This window comes from Sciurus vulgaris, assembly GCF_902686455.1.
Source record: "Sciurus vulgaris genome assembly, chromosome: 5".
Lineage (NCBI taxonomy): Eukaryota > Metazoa > Chordata > Mammalia > Rodentia > Sciuridae > Sciurus > Sciurus vulgaris.
In genome coordinates, this window is record NC_136465.1 from 3,387,290 (window position 1) to 3,414,423 (window position 27,134).

The following is a 27,134-nucleotide window of genomic DNA, read 5'->3' on the forward strand; positions in this document are numbered from 1 at the left end:
ACACTCTTGCCATTCAGTCTCCCCGGCCTCTGCCCTTCGGACCTGTGAGGCCTGCACGTGTTTGAAGGCTCTTCCTCACCCCTCTGCTTCCTCTCCTCTGTCCTTCACAAGAGGGGTCTGTCAACAAGCCTCTTCCCCATTGAACCCACCTGGGTGTCTGGTCCTCGGGGGACGTGATGAGATTCACTATCTGAGATCCGATTTCTCCAGGACAGTGTGCGTGGACAAAGGCTAGGCCCTGCCCCAGATGGTTGCACAGGGCTGCACGTGCTCTGTGTCGAGCCCACACCACCCCAAGCGTTGTACACGATGGTGCAGCAATAAAAACAACACAACAATAGCAACCCCCAACACTTTCTGCCTTTGAGACAGTAACTGTACACTCTCCTTCAGCTCCAGATGGTTCTAGGAACAGGCCCACTTTACCCACGGAGGGGCAACCTTGGCAAAGAGAAATACAGCGACTCCTTCAAACCCACACGGTACATCCAGAAAGCAAGGGACCGTCGGAACGTGGCCCAGACAGCCTATGCCCAGCAGCCAGCCTCTCGGCCCTCCCTTATCCCTCTCCAGCCCCGTCCTGCAAACATGGAATGAAGACCCTTTAGAGTCGCCAAAAGGAGAAAGGCATAACTATGGGCACCGTTTGACATGAGAGTCCAACCACATGAGGAAGAGGGAATGACACTCCTGGGTAGGGCAGGGAGCAGCAGAGGAAGTCCCAGATGTCACCATGAGCAGTGACACTGAGAGAGCAGAGCGGAGCAGTCAGGCGGCAGCAGGGAGGAGGCCTGGGCGGCCTCCTAGAGGCAGCTGCATGCTGGTGTCATCGGAGCTCTGTGGGTGTGACCGCCTGGCAGAAGGACAGTAAGCCCTGGGCGAGTGACCCTCCAGCCCCACCAGACCCCTGAGAAATGGACGGAAACCGAGAAGAGGGCGCACACAAACCAGCACAAATCACCTCTATCACACCTGAGGCCGGAGTTCAAATCCCACTGCAAACAGGGGCTCAACTAGAATTCTGGTCTTCCACACAGCAGATCCAGAGTCGCTTACCTGGGAAGGACACTTAGCAAACTAGAATATGAAAACTGGACAATAATGCATTTCTGGCATATTAAAAAATGTCTAAAAAAGAGTCCAGTTTAAGAAATATAGGACATGTTGGGAGCGTGAGCATTTAAGGGGATGCACCTCAAGAGGTAGTCAGTGTCCTGTGTTCAGGTCAAAGTCAATGGCAGCCCCGCCCTGACCTTCAGTAGACTCCACACTGGTGGCCGCAAACACAGTCAACATCACCCATCCTAAGAGGGTCCTCACAACTACAAACACAGAACACCACTAGTGACCGCAGGAGGCAACCCCAGGCCTTCCAACATGGCAGGAACGCACAGTCAATAAGCAATCTTCTTACTTCATAGTAAAAACAATGTATGTAAAGAAAGAAATTCTACTTCCTGTACCAGAAATCGCCTCAGACAGGCAAAGTCTGCTCCATAAAAGTGGTACGGGGGGCTGGGGTTGCAGCTGAGGGGCTGGGGTGGTGGCTCAGTGGCAGAGTGCTCGCCTAGCATGTGTGAAGCTCTGGGGTCAATTCTCAGCACCACATAGAAATAAATAAAATAAAGATCCATTGGCAACTAAAAAAACATTTTTAAAAAACATGGTTTGAGCCCTCCGGTTTTAAACAGCACTTGGTTTGTTTAACCATCTTACAAGCTGGGGTTTTGCGTGACTCTGGGATTGCGGACTCTTGAGGAGTGGCGCTCCTGCTCAGCCATGCCAGGGCCACCTCGGCCAGGCTGCGGCTGGCTCCCTGCCCCGCCCTGCTCTCCTGTGCCTCTGACCACTGTCTTCACCCTGCTCTGCTGCTTTTCATAAGTGACCACAGAAAATGGAGCGTCTCTTGCAAACAATCAAGGCTTTACTGAAAGCACGGGCCGGAAAGTGGGGGAAGAGCTGCGCGTTGTGAGAGTCGAGGGGAACTCCTCTGTGACATGCAGATTGTGACAGCGAAATCGGTGAGCTGCTTCGTACTGAGGGGGTCGCTGTCCCTCCGTCCAGAATGTTCAGGATCTACCAAGGAGACCCTGAGTGGGAAGGAGCGGGAGTGACGTGTTCAAACTGTGCCTCGGGCAGCAGCTTCCGCAGCGGGGACTCTAGCAGAGCGCGACTCATTAGGCTTCCTGGGCAAACATGGCCGCACCTCAGGTAACGGAGCTCCTTCAAGCCACCTGTGATCACCACTCCGCAGCCCACTGCCTGCCATGCCTGGCACTGCCTAGGAGTGTTAGTGTGCTGTAGATGGAGGGACGAGTGGGCCTTCTCTGGTTTCCACAGTCCACAAGATGACAGTAGTGTTAGTTTTCATCACTTTGACCAAAATACCTGACCAACTTAGAGGAGGAAAAATGTACTTTGGGCTTCCACCTTCAGAGGTCCAGAGCATGGCTGGGTGGCTCCACTGCCCTGGGCCTGAAGTGAAGCAGACACGAGGGCAGCAAGGGCATGCTGGAGGAAACTGGTGGGCTCCTGGCAGCTGGGAAGCCCAGACAGAGAAAGCAGTGCACCAGAGGTAAAATGTAGATCCCGCAGACATGCCTGCAGTGACCTGCTGCATCCAGCACACCCAGCTGCCAGAAGTTATCACTCAGTACAGCAGTGCTACCAAATTATCAGTCCAAATGGATCGGGCCACTGATGAGGCTGTAGCGCACACAATCTAATCATTTACTCTCATCATTGCTACATTCTTGCCTAAGATTTTGGGAGGCATTTGGTAAAAAAACCATAACAATAGTCAGATCATTGTTGAGCTGTTAAACATTTTTTCACTTCCCCTAAATATCCACAAAGAAAATAATCACAAATCCTTATAAAATGTTTTATAATTTATAATTAGTACATAGAAAATTTTATAGTTGGTTTTCTTTTATTCATTTATGGTTGCTATAACAAAACACCAGAGAATGGATGGCTTAAAGAACAAATACTTTGTTTCTCACAGTTCTGTGACTGCGAGTTGGAGATCACCTTGCGAACAGATCTGATGCCTGGTGAGGGTCCCTGTTCTGGTTCATAAGCCTCACAGCAACTTCCCGGGGGCCAAGAGAGGGGCAGAGTGCTGGTCTCTGTCTCTTCTCTGAGGGCACTAATGACAGCCCTCCCAAAGGCCCACATTCTAAGGGCATGGCATTGAATGTGAGGGTTTCAACAGGGATATTTTGGGAATGACACAAATATTCAGCCTATGATTCAGTTAATACAATTGTGAGTTGATGTTGGAAATACAGATATTCCAAACCTTACGTGTAAACACTGATGATCAATGTGAGAGGTGTGGAAGCCAGGCCACATTTGGCTACATGGGCCAGCTTTTACTTGCTTCTCTCAGGAAGCACGAAATCCTAAATTTTGTGCCTCGTAATTAGTGTAAACATGCACAAATGTATTGAGGGCATTTTGACATATTTAAAAATTACAATCAGGGTCTATCAGACCATGACTTAATTTGAAACACAGCATTAGAAAAATATTTTGCAATAACTTCTACCAGTACTCAAAATGTAAAATATTTTGCTTTTTTAATTACAGTGGAATGGGTCCAACATTGACTTTGCTGTTTGCAGTTTTTCTTCCTATGTTCTGTTTCTTATAGCTTAATTTGTCCCCATCTCTATGTTGTATTTAACAGTAGCTTTTCTAACTTCTTCATAAATTTTAGAACTACTGGTCTCAAAATAGAGAATGTGGGCTGTCTGGCACGGAAACCCTTGGGGTTACAGTGACAATAGATACTTTCCATCTGCAGGAGAATGTATTGTGAAGCCTGCATTTAAAATGCACTAATGAAAAACTTCCGCTAAGTGCTTTCCACCCCAGAACGTCCTACTTCTGATGAGCGCAGCTCCTTATCATTCTGCCTGAAGCTACTTTTGTTTATTTTTAACAATGGAGAAAAACAATAACCACTGTCCCTCTTGCTGATGTCCTGTGTCCTAACTTCAGGAAATTCAACCAGGAATGCCTCCTTCCCTCTAGCTGTGCAAAGAACAGGAGTGCCGTGTGCAGACCTATAATGTTCTACGCCAGCGCCTGCCTGCCTGTCAGTGGCCAGCCAGCCTCCCACGCGGTGCACAGCTGCGGCGTGCCCACACACACCTCCTCAGTTCCAGCGCAGAGGGCCAATTCAGCCGCAGTTCCCCAAATAAAATATAGATTTTAAAACCAGTTTAGTCGTTCCAGACTTTTTTCGGTTGGGAGGTGTGGAGTTTTCCCATCAGATACAGTCTTTTGCATCAAGTTGAAAATAATTTTCCACTTCTTCTCCCTCTTAGTCACAGGATTATCTATATTTGAGTTTATGAGATGCTGAAGTTTGTATCTATATATAAGCACACACATACACACACACATATATGGTGAAATTGATTCTAAGGCATTTTGCCTACTAGTGGTATAAGTTCTGTTGTTCTTTAAAGAAGTTATATCCAAAATTGTACTTCACAAGAATACATATTCAATAGTCTGAAGAGAAGCAAGCACTTTTCGATTGGTTCTGAATGTCGTGGATATATCTGCAATAGAACATTCTAGACAACATACATAGTTCCAAAGGACAGATATGACACTTTTCACTAAACCCTGGTAGTTGGCACCATCTGAAATGATAATGTCAAAGTAGATTTAGAAAAAAAAGGAAAATATCTGTTACTGAAGGAATGAAGAATATATGAAAGTGAAATATTCCATGAGGAATTTAGTTTTAGTATTAGAATTTTTGAATTAAGTATTAGTGTTAAACTGCAACAAATATTTTAGGTCAAATGTACATTTAAATATGCATAACAAAATATAGTTTTAAAAAATAAAGTTATAAGATAGGTGCAGTGGTGCATGCCTGTAATTCTGGTGTCTCAGTAGGCTGAGGCAGGGGATTGCAAGTTCAAAGCCAGCCTCAGCAACTTACGAGGCTGTAAGTAACTTAGTGGGACCCTGTCTCAACATAACAACAACAATAATAATAATAACAACAATATTTAAAAAGGCCTGGGAATATAGCTCAGTGTTTAAGTGGGTTCAATCCCCAGTACCAAAATTTAAAAAAAGTTACAGCTTTTTAAATATGATGACAAAAAATCTCTGTCTTTTCATATGAAAACATAGATCAATTACTTCTTTCAAAAAGTATTGACTGAATACTTTTTAGTCTGAATTTTCAAACAATAAGAAAAATGAGCTTGGGAACCAATTAAGACTTTTAGCTAAGTCTAGCAAAGCAGGAGTTGAGAAAGCCAGGAAAAAAACACTGTGTTCCTAAATCATATCTTATACATATTATTTGCACCATAAATTGGTAACTTATTCTGAAAGTCTTACAAATGCGTTTATGACAAATTAATCAGTACTAAAAACATAAGATTTCATAAATAAATCTCAGTGTCATGACCCTACTCAGAGCAATCCAAAAATGTTTGTACAATTATTTGCACATACCCTGTATTTGGTCTGTTTCACAGAGCACTAAATAACTGAAGCATTAAATGGGTGAGTGAGCGAGCGCATGGTTTCATTAGCTATAATGGTAACAATTGTGCTATTTCTCAGAGATTATAAGGCCCGACAGTATTATTAAAAAGAAAGTAGAGCAAACAAGAGCAAGATAAATATCTACTTGGAAGAGACCTTAGTTAAACCAGAAATGAGACAGGAATCAGGGACTCCCTAGACCCAGGGCCTTCTTTCCTCACCTCGACTCCTTCCTTGGAAAACAGAAAAAAGCAAACCAAGAAAAACACAAAACATTTCCAACATTCTTCTTCCACCTTCAGCCTAAGAATTGCAGAGCACCTGGGCAAAGCCACCTGTATTTTTCAACCATGGTCTGAGCTGCTACTAGTGTTTAGAAATCTCAGGGAAAGTGTCCTCTCAACTGTGACCATGGTCACCACCTGCTGGGTCCCCAGGAAGGACACAGGCTCTTCTGGGGAGACAATGATGCCACACCGATTTGTAGGTACTAAAGCCTGTGTGCTCTGCATTGTACTTATGTTAAAATACTGCTGTCGTAAAACTCTCACATTCCAGAAAGGGGAAGAAGTGAGACTGCATAGGCTACCTGACATCTACCATCAATTCAGACTCTTCACAAGTGCTTAGTAAGAGGTTTCTGTCTTTTTATTTCTTAATGAGTTCACCTCCCCAGTGACCTGGAATTGCAGTTTTATTTCCACATAACTGAGATGCCCAGACCACAGGGACACTTCCTCGATGTCACACAGGGCAGGTACAGAGCCCTTTCTTTCTGGAGACCTGCCTTTCCCATTTCCTCTCTTGTAAATGTGAATGTTTGGCCAATGGAAGAGTAAATAGAATATTCATATTCAAAAATCTGTGCACAACTTAAATGCTTCCTGTGTCTTAATTATGTGCTCAGGGATACAAGAACAGGAGACCCAAGACTCTACACGCCTGGAATCTAGAATGTGGGAGAACTCTCCTCCACTGCACAGTCTCCAGAGCAGCATGCCTTCTTCCTAAGAAGGAGCAGAGGGTCACAGTGAACGCAGGGCCTGACGTCCCCTTGGTGTGCCAAGCAGCATGGAAACTACACAAAACCTAGGCACTTCCAATATTCAGGTGCCTCTTGATCCAAAATTGAATTCCAATGGCTCATCTTTCTGAAGGGATATTATATACCTTTTAACACAATGTTTAATATCTGCATTATTATGAATCATCCTTAATGACCTCTGCAATACCAAGGTGAAGCTTTGTTTTGATATTATCCTTCCTCAGTAACTACAAGGGAAAAGTGTCCTTGGGAAACAAAGTTTTTTAAAGTACACTTGTAATAGATTACAGGAAAGAATTGGGCCAAAATGCATTAACAACTAAGATGATACTTTATCTTTTTGGTCAACGGTTATTGTGGAGTGTCTGCTCCCAACCAATGTAACCCAGAACTGTGCCTTTTCACGTTAGCGCCCCAGCCTCCCAATTATCCTGAGCAAACCTCAAGCGTTCCTGTGGAATTTCGAAGGCACGATCATTCCCACTCATCCTAAACAACCAGTGTCTCTCCCCTCCTTTTGTGCGCTGTGCTGTCCTTCTGTAAGTAGAATAAGATGGAGCACCACAGGTAGAGCCCAGGCAAGAGGTCGTCATTGGACATGAAGGTGCAAATGCTGGGCTGCTCCACATTTCCACTGCTTTCTCTGTGTGTGGCTTTCAGCAGCTGTGTACCTTCTCTGAACGTCTGCTGCAGAATGAAAGAGTGTCATGTTCAGGGAAGCATCTGCGAGCAAAGAGCACACCCTTCTGTCACGGGGCTGACTTGGACGCTGCAGGCCACTGCCAGCAGGACAGGGTCCCTTGCATTAGGTATGGTCTGACCTATCTGCACGCAGGCCCCTTGACAACACAATGAAACACAAGTTCCTAAGTACCAGTGTTGACATTCACAGCATGTCAAGCAATATACATGGCCAAGGGAAGTAGCTCTTGATACTCTCCTTTCTGTTGCGTTCCATTCTCACTTGCCAATACTCTTGCTGAGTGTATCTGGCAGCTTCCAACCTGGTTCAAAGCCATCCCGTGTTGTAAGACTCGACCTTGTTACAGCCTTCTGATGGCTTGCAGAACACTTCTTGAACTCTCCCCATTTCAGCCATGGTGACCTTCTTCAGCCGTCACCAAACCAGCCTCCTCCATTTGCTAGCCTCGGGCTACCTGCACGCCCATCCTGGCTCCAAGCTGCCTGCTCCCCAGAGTGCAGAGTGGCGTCATTCTCAGGTGGTCCTGCAGCATCCACCCTTCTCTCGCTAGCTCCCGGGTGGCCCATCTGGCCACTCCACCCCTGTATTGCCATCCTTCTCTCGTAGGACGTGGCTGCGCTGAGTTCACCCTGGAGGTGGTAAGCTCTTCTTGACTCCCGAGGCTCATCTTGCTCCACCCCCACGGCAGCTCCTGAGCTCCAGCGGCCCTTTGGGCCCCTCACCAGAGCACCTGTGGTTGCTGGGGCCTTTCCTTGCTCAGCTCCCCAGACGCCCTCTTCTTGGTGAAACCTCTGATAGCTCTCCTTCCGTAGCCTTCAGTCTGGCTGGAAAGCATATGTCTATTCCTACACAGTGCTGTGATTCGGATCCGGAAAGTCCCCCAAAGGGTTCATGTGTCGAGAGCATGGCCCCCAGCACAGCAGGTTTAGAGGCGGGGCCGGGAAACAATGATTGGATGGAGAAGGCTCTAACCTCGTCAGTAAATTAATCCATGTGACGAATTAATCCTTGCACAGCGGAATGAGAGATGGGACCAAGCTGGAAGAGTTAGCTCTCAGCCCGTGTTCCCTCAGAGGACTTACCTTCTTCATGGCCCCCTCTTCATTCTCTCTGCTTTCTGGACACCATGAGCTGAGTGGCTCACGCTATGGTCCTCTGCTATGGTCTTCTGCCCTGACATCTTGTCTTACCTCAGGCAGAGCAATGGAGTCATCTGCCCTGGACTGAATCTTCTGAAACCAGATCTTTCCTCACCAAGTTGTTCTTGGTCGTTGGGTCACAGGAACAAAGAGCTGAGTAATCAATAACTAACTCTCCCCTACTCTTCTGAAGAGCAAGGACCACATCTGACGGTTTTCTACTGGTGCTGGCTGGGCTGGTATATTGGGTCACCGTGCATTCAGTGTCTAGCTTAAACAAGATAATCAGTGCTCGATAAATATTTTTGATGAATAAAAGAAACGCATGTGAAATAACTGCTTTAATTTATTAAGTGCAGTAACTTTAAGACTGAAAATCACTTTCCAAAATTTAGTCAATTATTTAGAAATACATGCAAATATCTACCCATACAAATGCTAATTAAATGACATTAGGACATTATCAAAATTGATTTAAATATTAATACCTAAAAGAAGTTAGCTTTATTTCACATATTTTCCATGATTTTTAGTTACTTATTTCAGTATGATTAAATATTTTTTAAAAAATTAATAGGATTATTACTTAGATTTATGCATGTATAAATCCTCAAAGCTCTCAGCTAAGTTTTCTTTTTAATTCAATAACACAGTCTGGACCTATTTCCATGGTGACAGATATTAGATCTTGCATTTTTATTTCTGTAATATTGCTTTCATTATTATGAGCAGGCAAACACAGATTACATGATAATTATGATTTTTTTCTATATACTATGCATGTGATATATGCTAACCTTCTCTATGCTCCTTTGTTTTCTTTTACACTGATTTTTTCCTTCTCCCTAGAAGTCAATTTTATTTAAGCTGTATCAAAGTCAAGGGAGAAAGGAAGACATTGAATTAATCTCTGAGGCTCTTCTGATTGGCTGACTCCATAGTTGTGCTCTTGGGAGACTCTATAATCATCAAAATAAAGACGCTCAAAATATTTTAGACACAGTATTTCGGAATTACATTCTAAACCTGTGGCTCACTCCTTTATATCTCAGGTAGGGGTCTTCTTTCTCGAGAGTGCTTTAGTTTTGTAAATGCACACTATGAGCGGGCATCTGCTTGAAGCCCTTCTCGGTTCTGCAGAACCCCCTGCCCTCCTCTATCCTGCTTGCCCAGCAGGCTCCACCTTGCTGACCAAAGGAGCTGATGCTCTCCTCCAGGTCTGAGCGGTGGGGTCCCTCAGGCTGGGTCCAGGGCTTCTCTTAGGAAAAAATGTCACAGGTTCCTCACACCTCAATGTGGACTTCACTTCCTCTGAAAACCCCTGAACTCTGAGGCAGTGCAAATCCCACCTTGACAGTGCTCTCAGGGCCCCACGTAGCTGTCCTGGTTGGTTTTCTACCTATCTGCACTTGGCGAATGTTCACTGGGAAATAAGGATGAGTCATTAAGAACTGTGTTCCTCAGAACCTAGCAGACTCCATGAATATGTAGCAAACAAGCATGAGTGCAATTACAGCACTGTGTGGCCCGAGGAAGCACAGACCAGTCCAGCCCCTCTACACAAATATTAGAGTCCAGGGCTCACGTACTTGGTGGAAAAAGGACTGGGCTGGAGGGATATGCATGAATCTATGTCCAAAAAAAACCTGATCTAGCCAGTGTCCATGATTCAAATCAAAGAGTTCTAATATTTTAAAATCTATGTCCAAAGATTCTCACATTTTATCATATTTTAAAAATAATTTTCAAGTGGCTAAAAACATTCTCCAGTGTGAATTAATGAACATAAATGCTTCTACAAATATTCAGAATATTATTAGGTTTCTATTTTGTTATAAAACCTAACTATGTGCAGAAATAGAGACATGACAGGAAGCACATTTAGTGGTTGATATGGAAAAATATTAAATCAATACATTTAATTAAAAAAGATTAACTCACCTCTTAAAATAGCATCTTCTCATTAATTAAATTGAAAAATATATTTTAATGTTTGTCATGTATATAGCGCTATGTTATATACTGCAGGGGCTTCTTAATGCAGTAAACTTTTCCGTTCCAGCAGTTTACAAAGAACAAGAAGAATTAAACATGTGGAAAGCTAAGGCAGAATGAGCAAAGTAGTTTTAGAATAAGGCATTAGGCTATGAGTTCAAAAAGTGATGTGTGGATCCCCTGAGGACGTCAGGAGACTCCTCCTGCAGGAGGCCTACTCCATCCTGTTTTTAGGACTTCTACGTGGGGAATATTCCAGAGCTCTCACTTTCTCTTCCCACCCAGAATCTCCAGTCTCCTAGCCATTATTGGCTAATGCTGGTTCTGTACCGCTGCTCACCTCTAGGTTTCGATTCTTAAAGATTTTCCAAACTTGTAGCTCACGATCTGTGCAATTTGACAGGTACGTAAGTATATGACTCTCTATGTGCACCACTACTGAATGTTTTTATGACTGTAGTTCTAAAAGTCTATTTTATTTTTAGTATTTTTAATCACATAATGTCATACATACCCTCATAACTTGTCATATATCTTCATGGAAGTAACTGAATGTATACGTGAGTGTGCTTTTCTGTTTCTGGTGGTGAGTTTGTAGGAAGAAGAAAGAGAGAATGTGGGAGACCGTGGGACAGGGAGACAGAAAAAATAAGCAGTTTCCTTAAACTTTATCAAGCACTTCTATGATCGCCCCTGTGTACCAGGTACTGCCTTAAATTAGCATGATGCTACGACAGGCCCAACTTCACCCCACACGGTGGGGAAACTGAGACACGGTGAGGCGTGGAGCTCCGAGTGCCGCAGTCTGAGTGTCTCCCTCCTCTGAGGTCCCATCAGGTCTCTCCTTCCCCACTTCTCCCCTATCTGAGGCCAGCCCTGCCTCTCCTGCATCTTCACACCTGCCGTGTAGGACCGTCACCTCCCCCTTGGCTTCTAAAGACCACACACCGGCCAAGGCCAAGGCTGGACCAAGGAAGCCCTCCCTGAGGAGGTCAGCCAAGTTCCTTCCATGCTCTCTGACTCCTGGAAGCCAGTCTCCTTGCCTTGCTCTCTGCTGTCAATGGTGTGCTAACTCAAAGGGCAGCTTCACGTTCCTGCCGCCTGGTCCCTTCCGAACATAAACTAAATGCAAACGAGCAGCCGCAGTTTCCCTTCCCTCATACTTGGCAGCCTCTCAAGACTCATGCACACTTTCCAGTGGATCATTAGGTGTCCATTGGACAACTCTGGAGCACATCAACTCTCACTCTGTCTCGGGTTCCTAGCACAAGGGGACATTCGGTAAACACTGACCGAGTGAGCCCACAGATGAAAGAATGCATGTGAAATAATGTTTATAACTTTTTAACAGTTTAGATTCCTTAATGTAAATAATCTGCCAGTGAGAGAAGTGTGTTCTATTAAAATAACATGCATTCAAAATATTTATTTTGTGTACTAAAGAGAACAAGTCAGAGGTAGAGGGCAATGATAAAGTGTTTTGAATTTAATGTACAGTCATCAAATTAAGTCTTATTACTCCCCCTTGGACATTTTTAACATGCGTTTAAGTTGTGACTCAAATTTCACCCGTTGTGTCCTGTCAGATCTTGTCAGCGGTTATTTTCCAGGATGTCGACTGGATGATTTTGGAACATGAGATAATCTTTTGTGGAAAAAGATCTAAGAAGCCTGTGTTTATTTACAATATATATTATAGATTTATTTTTGCAGACACTGGAATACTCTCAGTGTGCCAATATAACTCAGGATTCATATTTTTAAAAAGCATCTATCTAGGAAGTGATTCCTTGGATTTCAAAGAAAGCTAGTGGAAAAGGGGGTGCATTTTATTTGGTCTGTGCTCCCAGTTGGGGACAGATAAGGAGGTTAGTTACAGTAGCTTCCAGACAGTTCTCAGTGGGTGCTGACATCAGGCCAACGAGACCATGGTGGAGCCAAGAGCCGTGCAGGAGGAATTGCCACTGATGGCTTCTGAGTAAATGAACCGGGAAGCCAGGGGGCGGGGTGGCCCATCAAGTCCTGACCCAAATCTGAGGACTTCCCTGATGCTTCCAATGTGCCCTGAATGTCCCCTGCCTTGACTGTGAACTCAGAGGAATGGGTTTGGCCGAGAAAACCTCAGCTGGTAGCTGAAAATTGCAGTGCCAAGCAGGAGTTTCGGTAGGCTGGGTGGTAAAACCAAAGAGCCTGGCAGAAAGAGTCACGCCATGTGTGACTTCTGGGTCCCTTGTTGACTGGCATGGGAGCTGCATGGGTAATCACTCCTCCATCACAAGGCTGTGGCCAAACCGGTAGAGATGACGTTTGGAATGCACTGGGCTCATGCTAAGCACTTAAAGTTCCTATTATTAACAGGAGAGGTTGACTTTAAAAATATCATCAAGGCACGCTCTTCTGTTAGGATGGAACAGCTTTTACCACAGCAGGATTCCTGCTGGGTGCAATCAGGAAAGCCACAGAAAATAGGGGCAAAGTCAAAATAGTTGCTTGGACGTTGGGAAAGTTTTCAAGGCAGCAATTGCTGAAGGAATCAAGATGAGGGACAGAAAGAAGACACAAAGAGGTGAGCACAACACCTTCACCTTCCCCTTTGACCAGTTGGTGAATGGAGAGGCTGAGTAGCTTTTTGAGTCCCAACAGGAATAAGAAAATGCATGGCAGGTAGGGTTCACAAAGGAGGAAAGGGAGCAAGGCCAAGGATCCCTGTGGGGAATGCCTGCAGGCATACCCAGCTCTGGCACCCACTGAGGTGGAATCCAGCTCCTGAGCAGGTGGCCTTCAGATGGGATCAAAGCAATCAACCCCAGAACAACCACGACAAGGAAAAATCATCTCTGGGGAAATCAAACCCCAGCCAGAACCTCCAGTTAGTGTCCTGATTTTGCATGCAAAACAATCTGTGTCAACAGAAAAGTTATCCAGCACCCAAGAAGAAAAGACCAGGTGATAAAGAACCTGGAGGAAAACACACCACAAAGAGACCCAGGTAGAGTCCAGACAATGAAGTTCTTAGAGGTTGATTTTAAAATAACCATGATTAATACGTTCAGCAGAATAGAAGAGATGGTAAGTTCAGTAGACAATTGTCATCTACAGAAAAGTAAGATAAATGGGCCTCCAGCATGCGAGTCAGGCACTCTACGTGATGTGCTATCACTCATACATTGCTGGTGGGGTTGCAAATCAGTGCAGCCACTCGGGAAAGCAGTATGGAGATTCCTCAGAAAGCTTGGAATGGAACAACCATTTGACCCAGCTATCCCACTCCTTGGTCTATACCCAAAGGACTTAAAATCAGCATATTACAGAGATACAGCCACATCAATGTTCATAGCTGCTCAATTCACTATAGCCAGATTGTGGCACCAACCTAGATGTTCTTCAATTGATGAATGGATAAAGAACTGTGGCATATATATATATACAATGGAATATTACTCTGCCATGAAGAATGATAAAATTATGGCATTTGCAGGCAAATGGATGAAATTGGAGAATATCATGCTAAGTGAGATAAGCCAATCTCAAAAAAACTAAAGGACGAATGATCTTGCTGATAAGTGGATGAGGACATATAATGGGGGGTGGGAGGGGTTAGCGTTAGGGTTAGGGTTAGGTTTAGGATTAGGGTTAGGGTTAGGTTTAGGATTAGGGTTATGAGGGTGGTAAGAATGGAGGAAGGAAGGGCTGTATAGAGGGTAAAGAGGGGTGGGAGGGGTGGGGGGAAGGGAAAAAAATAACAGAATGAATCAAACAACATTACCCTATGTAAATTTATGATTACACAAATGGTACGCCTTGACTCCATGTACAGAGAAACAACATGTATCCCATTTGTTTACAATGATAAAAAAGAATTTCAAAAACTAAGATAAATGGGAATTCTGCAGTTAAAGAAGGCAATTGGAATTGTAAATTTAAGTAAATCTGACGAAAGTTAAGCGTCAAAGCTAAAAAGAAGATTCGAGAACTGGAAGAAAGCTCAGCACAAAGTATTTGGGCTACAGATAAGAATGATGAGTGAAGAATGATTTCAGAGAAGCTTGGAATTTGGAGATAATACTAAATATGTTTTCCCATGTGCACAGGACAGAAAAACGATGGAACAAAAGCAGCATTTGAAGAGAGTGGCAGATCATTTTCCATAACTGATGAAAGATATCAAGTAGCAGAAATAAAGGGTGGAATACATGTGGAAGGAGTCAAATCCCAGAGGGAAAATCTTAGAGTCAGCCATAGAAGAATGAGTGCCAAAGAAGTAGCCATAAATCCGCCAGCCAATTTCTCCGTAGGAAACCAGAGCCAGGAGGTAATGGGCAAGATCTCCAAAGCAATGTGATAAAACAGTGGCAGCTGAAGTCCATGCCAGGTCAGAAAACCCTTAGAAAAGGAAGATACTTTCAGATAAAGGGAACGCCATGCAAAGGATAAATCACTGGGTAAATTTAAAGTACATCAGTTATACATAGTACCAAAATGAACGATTTGTGGAATTTAAATACATGAAAAATAATTGGCTAAAATCCAATAATCGAACTTAAAAAAAAATTTGTAGTTGTTGATAGAGTTTTATTTTTATTTATTTATTTATGTATATGCAGTGCTGAAAATCGAACCCAGTGCCTCACACATGCTAGGTGGGTGCTGTACCACTGAGCCACAACCGCAGCCTGAATAATCAAACTTTTAATGAAAACCTGTCTCGTTACTTTTAGCAATTTCTTCAGTAGACGTGGATGTCTCTTACATAGCGTGGACTCAATAGGTTTTGCTACAGACCCGAAGCTCAAAGTATTTCTCCCACAGCTACATTCTCTTAGGAAAGTCATCATGCGATTTCTATTTAATAGAAGAAGTTGTGTTCTCTGCGTGATCTTTAGTCTCTACAGCTCAGAATGGTCTCCTGACTGGACACGGGCGCGCTAGCCTCCACGTGAACTGCACCCCCTCACCACCTGCCCTGCCCTTCCGCACCAGTGCACTCTCTTGACCCTGATCACATTTTAATTTCACATGAATATGGAACTTACTATTTTAAAGAACAAAATGGCACCTCGCTCCTGGGTAGCAATGAGCAAGAGCCTGGTGGAATCCAGGACAGTGATGTTTTTACAGATATGCTCCTTTTTCATCTTCTGTCTCAAGCTTTATGGGGCAGGGTGTGGTGGCATCCCCACTTTCCTCCCGGGGTGCCCTGGGCCCACTCCAGGCTATGCACAGGTTGCCCTGCCTTAGGACTACGGCAAGGTTTTAACTTGGTATACAGCTGGAATCTGACACAGGATTTGACACCAGTGCTTAAATTATTTTGTTTGAAGAACTCAATAAATGAGAACTTGCAGGCATGAGTTCGTCCTATCTAGAGGTTCTAGCTTTAGAGCAATGGCTAAAAAGTAATGAGACAAATATTCATTAAAAACTTGCTAACTGTATTTTATTTTTCATGCATTTCAATTTTACTTAACAGTTCTACTTTCATGGAGACAATATCCTTTGAAGCCCAAGGATAAGGTACCCTCTCTTCCACATTGATTTTGCTGACCCTTGTGGAAAACCAGCAATTGTCTATCTTTTATCTCAGGGCTATGTGATATCTTTGATAAGAATGTAAGAATGACTTTTCCAAAATCCATCATGTTCTTCTAATGAGGAATAAGAACTGACACAATTTAAAGAGAGATTTTAAGATACTTCACTGGTTATTTTGAAAAACTAAGGTTGAGGACAATTCTGTAACTGTCGATTTTATTAAAAATTGTTAATTACTGATATAGGTATGCAAATTTTTTCTCATCCCAATTGGTTAAAGTCCTAAGAAAATTTCTTTTCATGTAGAATCTTTCCTACATATGTGGAAGAAAAAATAAGCTAAACTTCCAAATAACCACATGCGATACTTGAGTATTTTTTCACTTTAGGAGGTCTGTGCCACGTGAACTGTGCCTTGTGAGTCTTGAGATTATCTCCACAAGCTATCAGAAACCAAGTAGCTCTCTCTTCACTTTACTAATTGTTTATTTTGCTGATAAGAAGCTTTTTAATTTGAATCCATCCCATTTATTGATCCTTGATTTAACTTCTTGTGCTTTAGGAGCCTTGTTAAAGAAGTCAGGCCCTAGGCTGACAGGTGAAGATTTGGGCCTGCTTTTTCTTCTAGTAGGTGCAGAGTCTCTGTTCTAGTGCCTCAGTCTTTGATTCACAGTAAGTTGAGTTTTGTGCAGAGTCTACAGAGTGGGAGAAAGTCTTTACCACATGTACCTCAGATAAATCATTAATCCCAAGGATATATAAACAACTCAAAAAACTGGACACCAAAAGAACCCAAATAACCCAATCAATAAATGGACTAAGGAACTGAACAGACACTTCACAGAAGATATACAATCAATCAACAAATCTATGAAAAAATATTCGACCTCTCTAGCAACTAGAGAAATGCAAATCAAAACTAAGGTTTCATCTCACTCTAATCAAAATAGCAATTATCAAGAATGCAAGCAACAATAAATGTTGACGAGGATGTGGGGGAAAAGGTTCACTCATACACAGTTTGTGGAATTGAAAATTGGTGCAACTATTATGGAAAGCAGTATGGAGATTCCTCAGAAAACTTGAAATGGAACCACCATTTGACCCAGTTATCCCACTCCTTGGTTTATACCCAAGGACTTAAAATCAGTATACTACAGTGATGCAGCCACATCAATGTTTATAGCAGCTCAACTCAAATAGCTAAACTATAGAACCAACCTAAGCGTCCTTCAACAGATGAATGGATAAAGAAAACGTGATATACACACACACACACACACACACACACACACACACACACACACACACATACATACATGATGGCATATTACTCTGCTTTAAAGAAAAATGAAATTCTGAATTTGCTGGTAAATGGATGGAGTTATAGAATATCATGCTAAGTGGAATTAGCCAAACCCCAAAAAACAAAAGCTGAATGTTTTCTCTGATATTCAGAAGCTAATTCACAATAGTGGGGAGTGGGCAGGGAAGACTAGAGTAGGGGGGAGTGAAGGGAGGGCAAGGAATGTGGGGACAGAATGATGGTAAAGTGAAACAGACATTTCCTCATGTCCATGTATGATTGCATGACCAATGTGATCCTGCAATATGTATAATCAGAAAAATGAGAGCTTACACTCCATTCATGTATGATCTATCAAAATATATGAATGCCTTCTACTGTCATGTACAACTAATTGGAACAAATAAAATTTAAAATTAAAAAGAATACTAAGCAGCTGTGCCTAGTGTAGACGCTGCCCTGGCAGCCTCACACAGGACCTTCTGGGTGTTACTTTGTCAAACATTAGTCTTTCCCCTCCCTGTATGTCCAAGCAAGTTGATGCACTTTAAAGAAATGTAAAAAGCGGTGTCTCCTTGGAAATTTGGGGTAACTCTTTAGAACTCACTTCCAAGGACAGTCAACGATGGACAGCAGGTCTCAGGGTAATCGAAAAGTAGCAGGACATTCTCTAGTTCCTGCCGCTCTCCAAATGCACCGTCACTTATGCAAGAAAGAACATAAAACTGACCCAGGAGACAAAGCAGGGAACAAGTGCAGCAGGGTTCACATGGCGCAGGCAGGCAGCGTCCCCAGCTGCGGCAGGAAGGCTGCTCTGAGTGGGGCTGGTCTCGAGTGGCTAATAAAGTGACATGGCACACTCTTCCTAGGCAGCGGGGACCACCGTGGGCAGCGGGCAGCTGCACGGCATGTGCTGAGTACGACCACAGGCCCATGAGAAGGGCGGTGGTTTCAGGGTTCAGCTAAACGATGGTATTACCAAAGACAGACACCGACCTTGGAACGCCGTTTCAGATACAGCGCAGAGGTGCACACCTGGCTGCGGCCCAGCGTGGAGGTCAGAGAGGGCCTGGCGTGCGTGTCCACCCCAGTCCCCAGGAGGCTGCTCAGCCCCACACTCAGTCAAAGGGTGCGGAGCCCAGTGCCCCCTCCCATGGACTCTGCAGCACAGGAGAAACGAGCAGAGCAAGCGCACACTACAATGAGAGCCAAACAGAGAAGCGGGAACTGAGCTGTCCCTACCTGGATGGTGTCTACAAGAGAAAACGGTGCATTAGTTCCTCGCAACTGGCGACGAAGGAAAGAGCGAAGCAAGAACGGACGGAGCCTGGTGGTGAGCTGAGAGCTGCCGTCTTCTGTACAGAAATGAAAAGGCTTGATTTTCTTTCCCTAAACTTGTGATTCTCCCTCTGCATGTACCATGTTAATAAACAGGTGGCCTCAATTATCCTCGTACATGTGTTTTTTTTTTTTTTTCCTGGCCTGGCTCAGAGCATCAACCACATTATCTCAGTCTTCTGAGGTTTAGAGCTGGACAATGAATGAGCTTGAGGAGTAAAAAGTTTCTTCTTCCAGGACTAAAGAGTAAAGCGTTAAAGCAAAGAAGACCAGCTACGTGCGGGTCGGTGCCTCAGAGGGAAAGTGAGATCCCTAGCTCCAGACTGAGCACGGGCCTGACTGCCAGCGGACGCTGCTTTCACAGCACAGCAGAGGCTTGCTCCCGGCCAGCCGCTGGCTCCTTGCGCTAGCGGGGCTGCCTTCACTCTGCAGTGCTGCTGGCCGTGTGCGCCCATCAAAGAAGCAGGCACAAAGACCATCCGCCAGTGTTTAACAAGCACCATTACAAAGATGGGACTTCTAAGTCACAACCACCATGGCAGAGAGAGAGAGAGAGAAGGTATGCAGTTGCCAATTTGGAGAAAATATACATTTTCGAGGTGCCAAAGGGTATCAAGAGCATCTGAAGAGTTTCCGGAATGCATGCAGCATGTAAGTGATCTTGAGAACGTGGCAGCCTGGCTGTGCCAGGCCCTGCCTTGCGACACTGAGTCACGAGGTCAGGGCCAAGCCTGCCGCGCTGCACCAGGAGCCTGGCTAACTGTCCTCCAGGCACTTTCTGCTGCACCACTGCAAATGTTTGTCTTGCCTTTTTTTTTATATTTCTCAAATCTTCTGTTTATTTTTAAAAAGTTATTTATTTTGATCATTGTACACAAATGGGGTACAACTGTTGTTTCTCTGGTTGTGCACAAAACAGTCACACCATTCATGTAATCATACATGTGCCTAGGGTAATGGTGTTTGTCTCATTCTGTTATTTTCCTTCCCCATCAACTCCTCACCCCTCTTTTTCCTCCATACAATCCATTCTTCCTCCATTCCTGCCTCACTCCTACCCCCCATTATGCATCATCATCCGCTTATCAGAGAGATCATTTGGTCTTTGTTTTTTGGGGATTGGCTTATTTCACTTAGCATGATATTTTCTAACTCCATCCATTTACCTGCAAATGCCATAATTTTATTCTTCTTTATGGCCGAGAAATATTCCATTGTGTATATACACCACAGTTTTTTTATCCATTCATCAATTAAAGGGCATCAAGGTTGATTCCACACTCTAGCTATTGTGAATTGAGCAGCTATTTCTGTTTATTTTTGGGGTAACATATTTATAGAATATATGATCTTGACAGTTAAGTAGAAAAATTACATTAACATGAAGTTTTCTTTTGTAATACAAGATAACTTTATTCACAACTATTCCTATGCCACTTTTTACAAAGGGAACCAGGACAACTAATCTGCTCATTGGTGTTAACGGTGCGGTTTAGCAGCATCCTTGGAAATGCAGAGATGATGACCTTGGGAGCAGAGACCCTCTGAGAGGCAAAGATAGACAATTGGACTCATCTCACTGAAAACAAAAATCATACCTAGAATATGTTAAATTGCAATAATTGAATATTTAAGCATTTTAAGATTTTAAAGTATACCAAAATTATTATAGTAATGTTTTAAAGCTTAATTTTTCAAAAATACTAATTAAGATTGTCCTGATATATAGAATGTTAATAAATTTTATTTTATATATGAAGTACCTAGCATAGCACCTGAAATTTTGTCACTCCCCAATATAAGTTGTTAAAAATATATGCTGACAAAAATAAAAACATACATTAAAATAAGTATGCTATCTAAAGTAAATATATATGTAATACATATGTACACATATATACATATTTTAATACATATTGTTCAAAGTTGTTGACTTCTAAAATATAGGTAAAACAGTAAATACAATGGAATGTTAAGAAAATGAGAAATACTGATAGTTGAATTTTTGTGGTTTACCTGATTATGTGGTTCTACTTCATAGACTTCTGTATACACCATTAATAGGTAAATATTGGAGGGACTGTTTTCCTCTGATACTTTGAGGGCTCGCTCCTCTCTCCCACTCATTAAGAGAGCATGGGACCTGGTTTGAGCTCTCCACAGTGAGCAGGGTACTTTGCGGACTTGGATTTCAGAGTCTGTACTGTAATGTCACCAGGTCTTCCGAGTTTGTCGAGCTGGTGACTGCTGTGGCCCACTGCTGGATGTGGTCTTATGTACGAACAGAGCCTGTGTCTCCTTCCCTGCTGCCCATCAAATGTCGGCCTGGAGCTCCGGAGAAGGCATCCCATCAAGGCCTAGCACTTGAGTTCTGCGCGCATCCTCTCTTCAGCCCCCTGCTGGGCATACTTGCATCATATTATTAAGCTTTGGTGGAAGGTAAAAATGAAGACGCGAGCAACATTCTCTCAGCGTGGAGAGGTCCACAGACGCCAGGAGGAGCAACCACGTACAAGGCACGGCTCGAGGCTCAAGGGCGAGCACAGAGGAGCAGCTGCTCAGGTCCAGAACTGCTCTGAGCATCGAGCTGAGCCAGGCCTGGACGGGGAACATGGCCAGCACGGTGGGGGTGCGGGAAGAGAGCCCGAGCAGGGTGGTGAAGGGGAGGTGGGCATCCGCCCGTCAGAGGAAATGTCCCAGGAAGGCAGGCAGTACCACATCGGGACTGGCCTTCGTTAATATGAATATTTCATGAAAGTTACAGAAAGTTTCAAAGCAGAGAAGTAAGAGGATTGATTCTTAATACACTGTGGCGGCATCAGGGGAAGTGATCAGCAATGAAGTGGAGGCCACCAAGAATCCATCCGGCGGACACGGACACCAACACTCACGGGAGAACTAAGGCAGAGCTGCTGGCCGGAGAGCGAGGCCAGTGGCCCTGGGGCAGCTAGGTAGAGGAGGCCAGGCTAGAGCAAGCCATGCAGCGAGGGCCGCTGCTCACACAGGACAGGCCGCAGGTGGGGAGGAAGTGCCTGAACGGACCACAACAAGCGCCCAGAGACGTCGTGAGATGCTGACGTCCAACTGCACAGGCCTCCGGTAAGAATCAACTACCAGCTGCCCTGACACAGGGACTCCCGAGGTTAAGTCCTTGCCCATCTCTGTGCTGTGATATTCCTCCTATGGCGGATTTCTAGTTTCCAATGAGAATTTGTTAGAATACGTGTTTTGTTTTATTTTCTTATCTAGCTACATTAACTAAAATTTCCAGAAGAACATTACACAAGAGTCCGGAAAGTGATATGTTTCACTTAAATTGGAATGCTTTGAAATAATTCCATTAAAACAATACAAAACATGTTTTAAAGTATGTTTTCTTTTCTTATACTACAAGTTAACATGAAATTTCTACCTACAGATTTAAAAATGTATATTTAATGAATAATACATTGAATTTCCTTTTTTCTCATCATTGCAATGCCACTGGAATGAGTATTGTTATATTTCAAAATCCTATTTTACTCCAAAATTCTACATCAATGTTTATTTAGAAGTTTTGAATCAGCTTTTAGTTGGTGAGATTTGCTATAGTTCTCTATTGGTATGAGTCTTCTTGGGAATCTTTGTGAAATTCATAAAAATATTTAGAAAATTCTTTTTTTGTCTAAACACGAGGCATTTTTTTTTAAAATATGAGCTTGTCTCATCCTTAAACATCTTAAGTAATTCATCCATACCATCCCTTGATTGCATGACTGTTTTGCTTACCATGTTGGGGAAGACAGTATTCTCTGGGGTGAATAAAACCAGCACTAAAGAGCTGGCTAAACTGCTGTTTCTAAAAGTGAGGTTAATGGGATTTCTGTAGGAACATGAAAATTAATATGATTTTCCCATTTAGTCTCCTTCCTGTTAACATGCACATAACAAATCAATTAGAAACTTCTCAGCATCGATAAATCCTCCTTATTGTGGTGAGGAAAAATTTAGCATACGAAGTTTTTGATAATGATATATTTTGGGCACACTGTTTCATCTCAATTGAAATACCCTTCAGCATAGGAAAATGGCCATTTATTGAAAATGCAAAATAAAAGAGACTGTTTTAGAGTCTTGGATTAATTTTCAATTACGACTACCTCATAAAGTGATTATTTGTAACACTTCAAGTTTATGTGTAATCACACTTCATAATGAAAATAGAAAATAACAAAGAGCACAAACATCTTTGTGATTTTCACAATCAAGATTCTTAAATCTCTGAAAAGGCCTTAATTTTAAAATATCACAGTGGCTGCTTCCATGTAGGACGCATCAGCAATACACAATTGTCCCACAGCAACGTTGTTAGCCACTGTCCCGACAATCACTCACCAATACCCTTGTCCTCAGTGGATGGAAAGGATCTTCCTGTATGTTAACATTTTAATTTACTCCCACATTCCACATACGTATTTATTCAAAAGTTTTGAATCAGTGAGATCTGCCACAGTTCTGTGTGGGTTTTTGAGTATCTTCATGAAATTTATAACAGCACGTAGAAAATTCCTTTTTGTCTACATATTGAGAATTTTTTTACTTTATATTGAGAATATTTAATACTTTTTAATAGGGTGCTAGGACGTTTGTAGATACGCCATCCCTCGCGCTCCCTGGCCTCGTTTCTGTGCACTCCAGAGCGCTGAGCATCCCGTCTCTCTCCTCCTGGTCTCCCACGGCTGGGAGCCCCGCGGCACGGTCAGAGCTGCCTCCTAACCTAACCAGTGGCCCTTTCTCTACCTAAGAATGCTCAGCAGACGCCCTCTTCCCTTCAGTTCCTGAGGCTGCGGACACTGTAGCACCTTCTCCATCTGCAGAGCTCCTCCTCCCTCTGGCCACTGCCGGTCACCACATGTGTTCCCTCCACCAGACTCCTCAAATCCCTGACCTCCTCATGTGGGTGACTGCACCCAGCCAGCCACACGAAGGGCCCCATTTTCGTTCCTGCCGTCACATGTTTTATGAACTGTAGCACCCCAGAGTGCCAAAGCCAGACACCCCGCTTCTCCCACCACCAAACCACACAGGGCAAGCTCTGCCTTGGCTGCGGCTGCACCAGGGGCCTCCTTGCTGCTCTGCTGAAGCCAGCTTCTCTGCCCACCACTCTGACCCCAGTGCCCAGAGTGGTCCAGGCCTCTTTGGGCACCGTCCATGACTCTGGAGCAGTTGGTGACCCCTGGCATCCGCCCTGGGAACCCATAGAGGGAAATCACATCCCATTCAGTGAGATCTGTTTGCTGAAAACCAGAAGCACATGGGAGGAGACCTGGCCCAGTTTCCAGGATTCAGTTTAGAGCAGACTGCAAAATGAAGGGGCTCCAGAAGATTTTCTGGAAAAATCTAGAATGAAAATCTCTAGGATTGATCCTGACAGAATTTTAGGTTCATATATGAACTCACATTGAAATTTTGGCCACTGTTCAAATTTATTTCCCCATAGATAGAATACTCAGAATTTACCTCTAATGCATAGGATATTGTTCCTTAACACTAGTCATCTTTCTCGTCAAACAATTTGCCACTCTGATAAAATATTATATAATTAAGACAACCGTCTGAAATGAGTACGTCCTTACTGAATCGATACAACATTTTCTTTGTTAATTTTTTGTTTTTTTGTTAATTTGCTCTCTCTAGCCTCGGTAACTGTAGTTCTTTCAGAACTGTTCATTTTGAAAGAAGCATTAAGCAGTAACTGAAATGCACAAAGTTTTTTTGTTTTATTTTTTATTTCTTGCATGAAAACTGCCATAAGCAGATTTCCCTCCTCAACCAACTTATACCATTAATAAAGACTCTAGGATGTGGAATAAGGTGTGTCATTTCTGTTAAGGGTATTGGTGATGTATTACTAAAATAGCCTTTGTTTCCTGATTTGAAAAATAAATGTAAAGTATTTTCTTACTAGAGTCTTCAAATAACTCATTCAAAGAGAAAGAGGACCGGCCCTCTCTATCCCAGACTTTAACCAGTTTGAGGCATGTTGGCCTGGCCAAGGTGTATACTCACACCCAAAATTTAAATTCAGTTAATCTTTCTAAATGATTTTCACCTAAACTACATTCTTTTGCTTTTTTAAATATACATATATTGTATCTTCCAATTCTGACCATTGCAAATGAAAATTTTCCCCCCAACAGGATGTGAGAAAAAGTGACATGAAGTATAGAAGTAACGGACAGTAAAAACTGGATCACAATGCACTTCAGCACGCTACAGCACAACAGAAAACACATGTCCTAAAGAATCATGTCATGGAGTCCTCTGGACCACCGTGCTCTATCATCTGAGAAATCATGCAGTTCAGCTTTTCTTTTATTTCAGTTAAAAATTAATCAAGTGACTTCAGGCCAGTCACTGTGCTGTTCTGGAGCTTCAGAGATGGGCAGGCATGGCCTCACCCAAGGGCGGTACAGGAGGTGGTAAGAGACAGGAGAATCAGAGGCCCAGGTGTCCGGGATGGACACTCCAGCAGCAGTTGTTGTTGCCTCTGAGGCTCTTAGAGTGTGAGCGTTCTAATGTTCAAGTGTGTGCATACACACCGATCTGCATCAGTGCCAGCATCTATACACACGGAGATGATCACACTGGAGATTCTTTGGGAAACTGCCTCAGATTTGCAGGAGGATGTCTTTAATGAGAAACAGAAGAGAACAGCAAAGAATCAAGTTGGGAAGGAAATGCAGCCCGCATGTCCCCATCATCACTTTGCCATTCCAGCCCAAACAGCGATGGACGTGGATAAGTGGCGTTTAGCAGAGCGGATGGCCTTCCCCGCGGGATCACTCTCCTGGCTAAAGGGTGCAGCACAGGCCGGCTCAAACAGCCACGAGCTGCCTATTCCCCTGGACCCCAGCCTGTCAGTAGTGACATGCTGCTGGGGACCGGGGCCATGGCTGGGCACTAGCCGTGGCACGTGTAAGCCACCCTGGGACACAAGATGAAGGAAAACTCACTTGCAAAGGAGTCTGCCCTCCACGGTGTTTTGTTGAAGATGGTGGATGACCCATGACCTCCGAATGCCAAATCCCAGCCACTGGTGTGACTGTTGGGTCAGGGGTGTCTACCAAAGCAATTTAAGGGAAACTCGGAAGCTATTCAAGATCCACTTTAGATATATTCTTTGCCATATTAAATAAGCTCAATACAAATTAACTCTACGAACAATTCAGTTCCCTAATGCTATAACAAAGGTTTCCACTCCTTGACGATAAGCTTCAGTGCTGGTGGGGGACTGAGGTGGAGTTGCTGGCTGAAGCAAAACGGAGCTGTAAACTAGGCAGACTGTTTATTCCACCTAACCACAGGAATAGGGTGAGTTTTAATGAGGGAGGGTTTCCTTCTGCAAGTTTACTGAAATAAGGAACAGCTATTATTGTATTTGTAAAAGGAAATGGTTTTTTTTCCTAGACACAATGAGGATCTTCAAATAAACCATAATTTCAGTTGTATGTAAATCACATTTTAAATTAATTGCCAATTTTAAATAAGGCTATAAATCTGCAAGACAAATTCCAAAATGATTTTGAAATTTATTATGAATTTTGTTTATTCCTACATCATTGATATAAGCTCATCTAACTGTAATGTTAGACTCCACCTCAAAAGCTTAGAATATGCTTTCAGTCTAAGTTCTAGAAGAGGACCAACCTACTGAATCTCCAGGGAGACCTTAAAGCTTACAACAGTAACAACAGGACAAAGCACCATGGGTCTGGAAGCAGAGCCAAACGGCACAGTGCGGTGGACCACAGCAACACATGGCTGCAATCTCCAAGAGAGACTGAAGCAGAGGCTGACCTGGCCACCCTGCAGTGGAAACCTCAATACTCTCTCATAGGGGTAGACCCTATATCACTAACAGAGGAGAGAGCAGAAGCTCAAATTTGAGCGGAACTTCTGAATTTTACAGACTGGACTATCGACTTTTACACTGAATGAGTCTACATGGTAATACAAATATATCAAATCATGAAAAATTATCTCATCAATCAGTCAACAAACATGAAAATGAATTCTACTTAACCATAATTATACATTCCAAGGGATTATTTTTATGTATTTGGTTATTTGCAGGAATGACACACTAAACATGACCCAGGCAATGACCACTGAGAGCTGACACTAATGAGATTCTCTTTTTCGAAACAACGATAACAGTAATTGTCACCATGCACAGAGTGGCTATCACGGGCTAAGTGCTTTTCATAGAGCATTTGTCATAATAACCCTCCTACACAAGCAAATTGTTTCCATCTTAGAACTGAAGTTACATTCAAAGAGGTCCCCATAAACTGCTCAGAATAGCACAGTTAATAGTGCAATTTAGGTGTGTCCGGATAGAGGTGCACACCCATGTCCACAAAAGCCTGACACCCACCTCTCTCTCCATCTGCAAGATAGAGGGTTCCCATGTCCTTTCCTTCTGTACTTTGGAGTCGCCCCTGCATGTAGCAGCCCACACCAGGGTTGAGATGGCCAGCAGGGTGCTGGCTACAGGCTTTACTT

The 27,134-nt window shown here is 43.5% G+C and overlaps 1 protein-coding gene across 1 annotated transcript in view; it reads right to left on the bottom strand.

Moving 5' to 3' along the window:
- Positions 1 to 27,134, bottom strand: part of LOC306662306 (CUB and sushi domain-containing protein 1-like) — a gene marked incomplete at its 3' end in the record, with an annotated part of 487,379 nt that overhangs the window by 117,790 nt on the left and 342,455 nt on the right. The window lies entirely within an intron of this gene.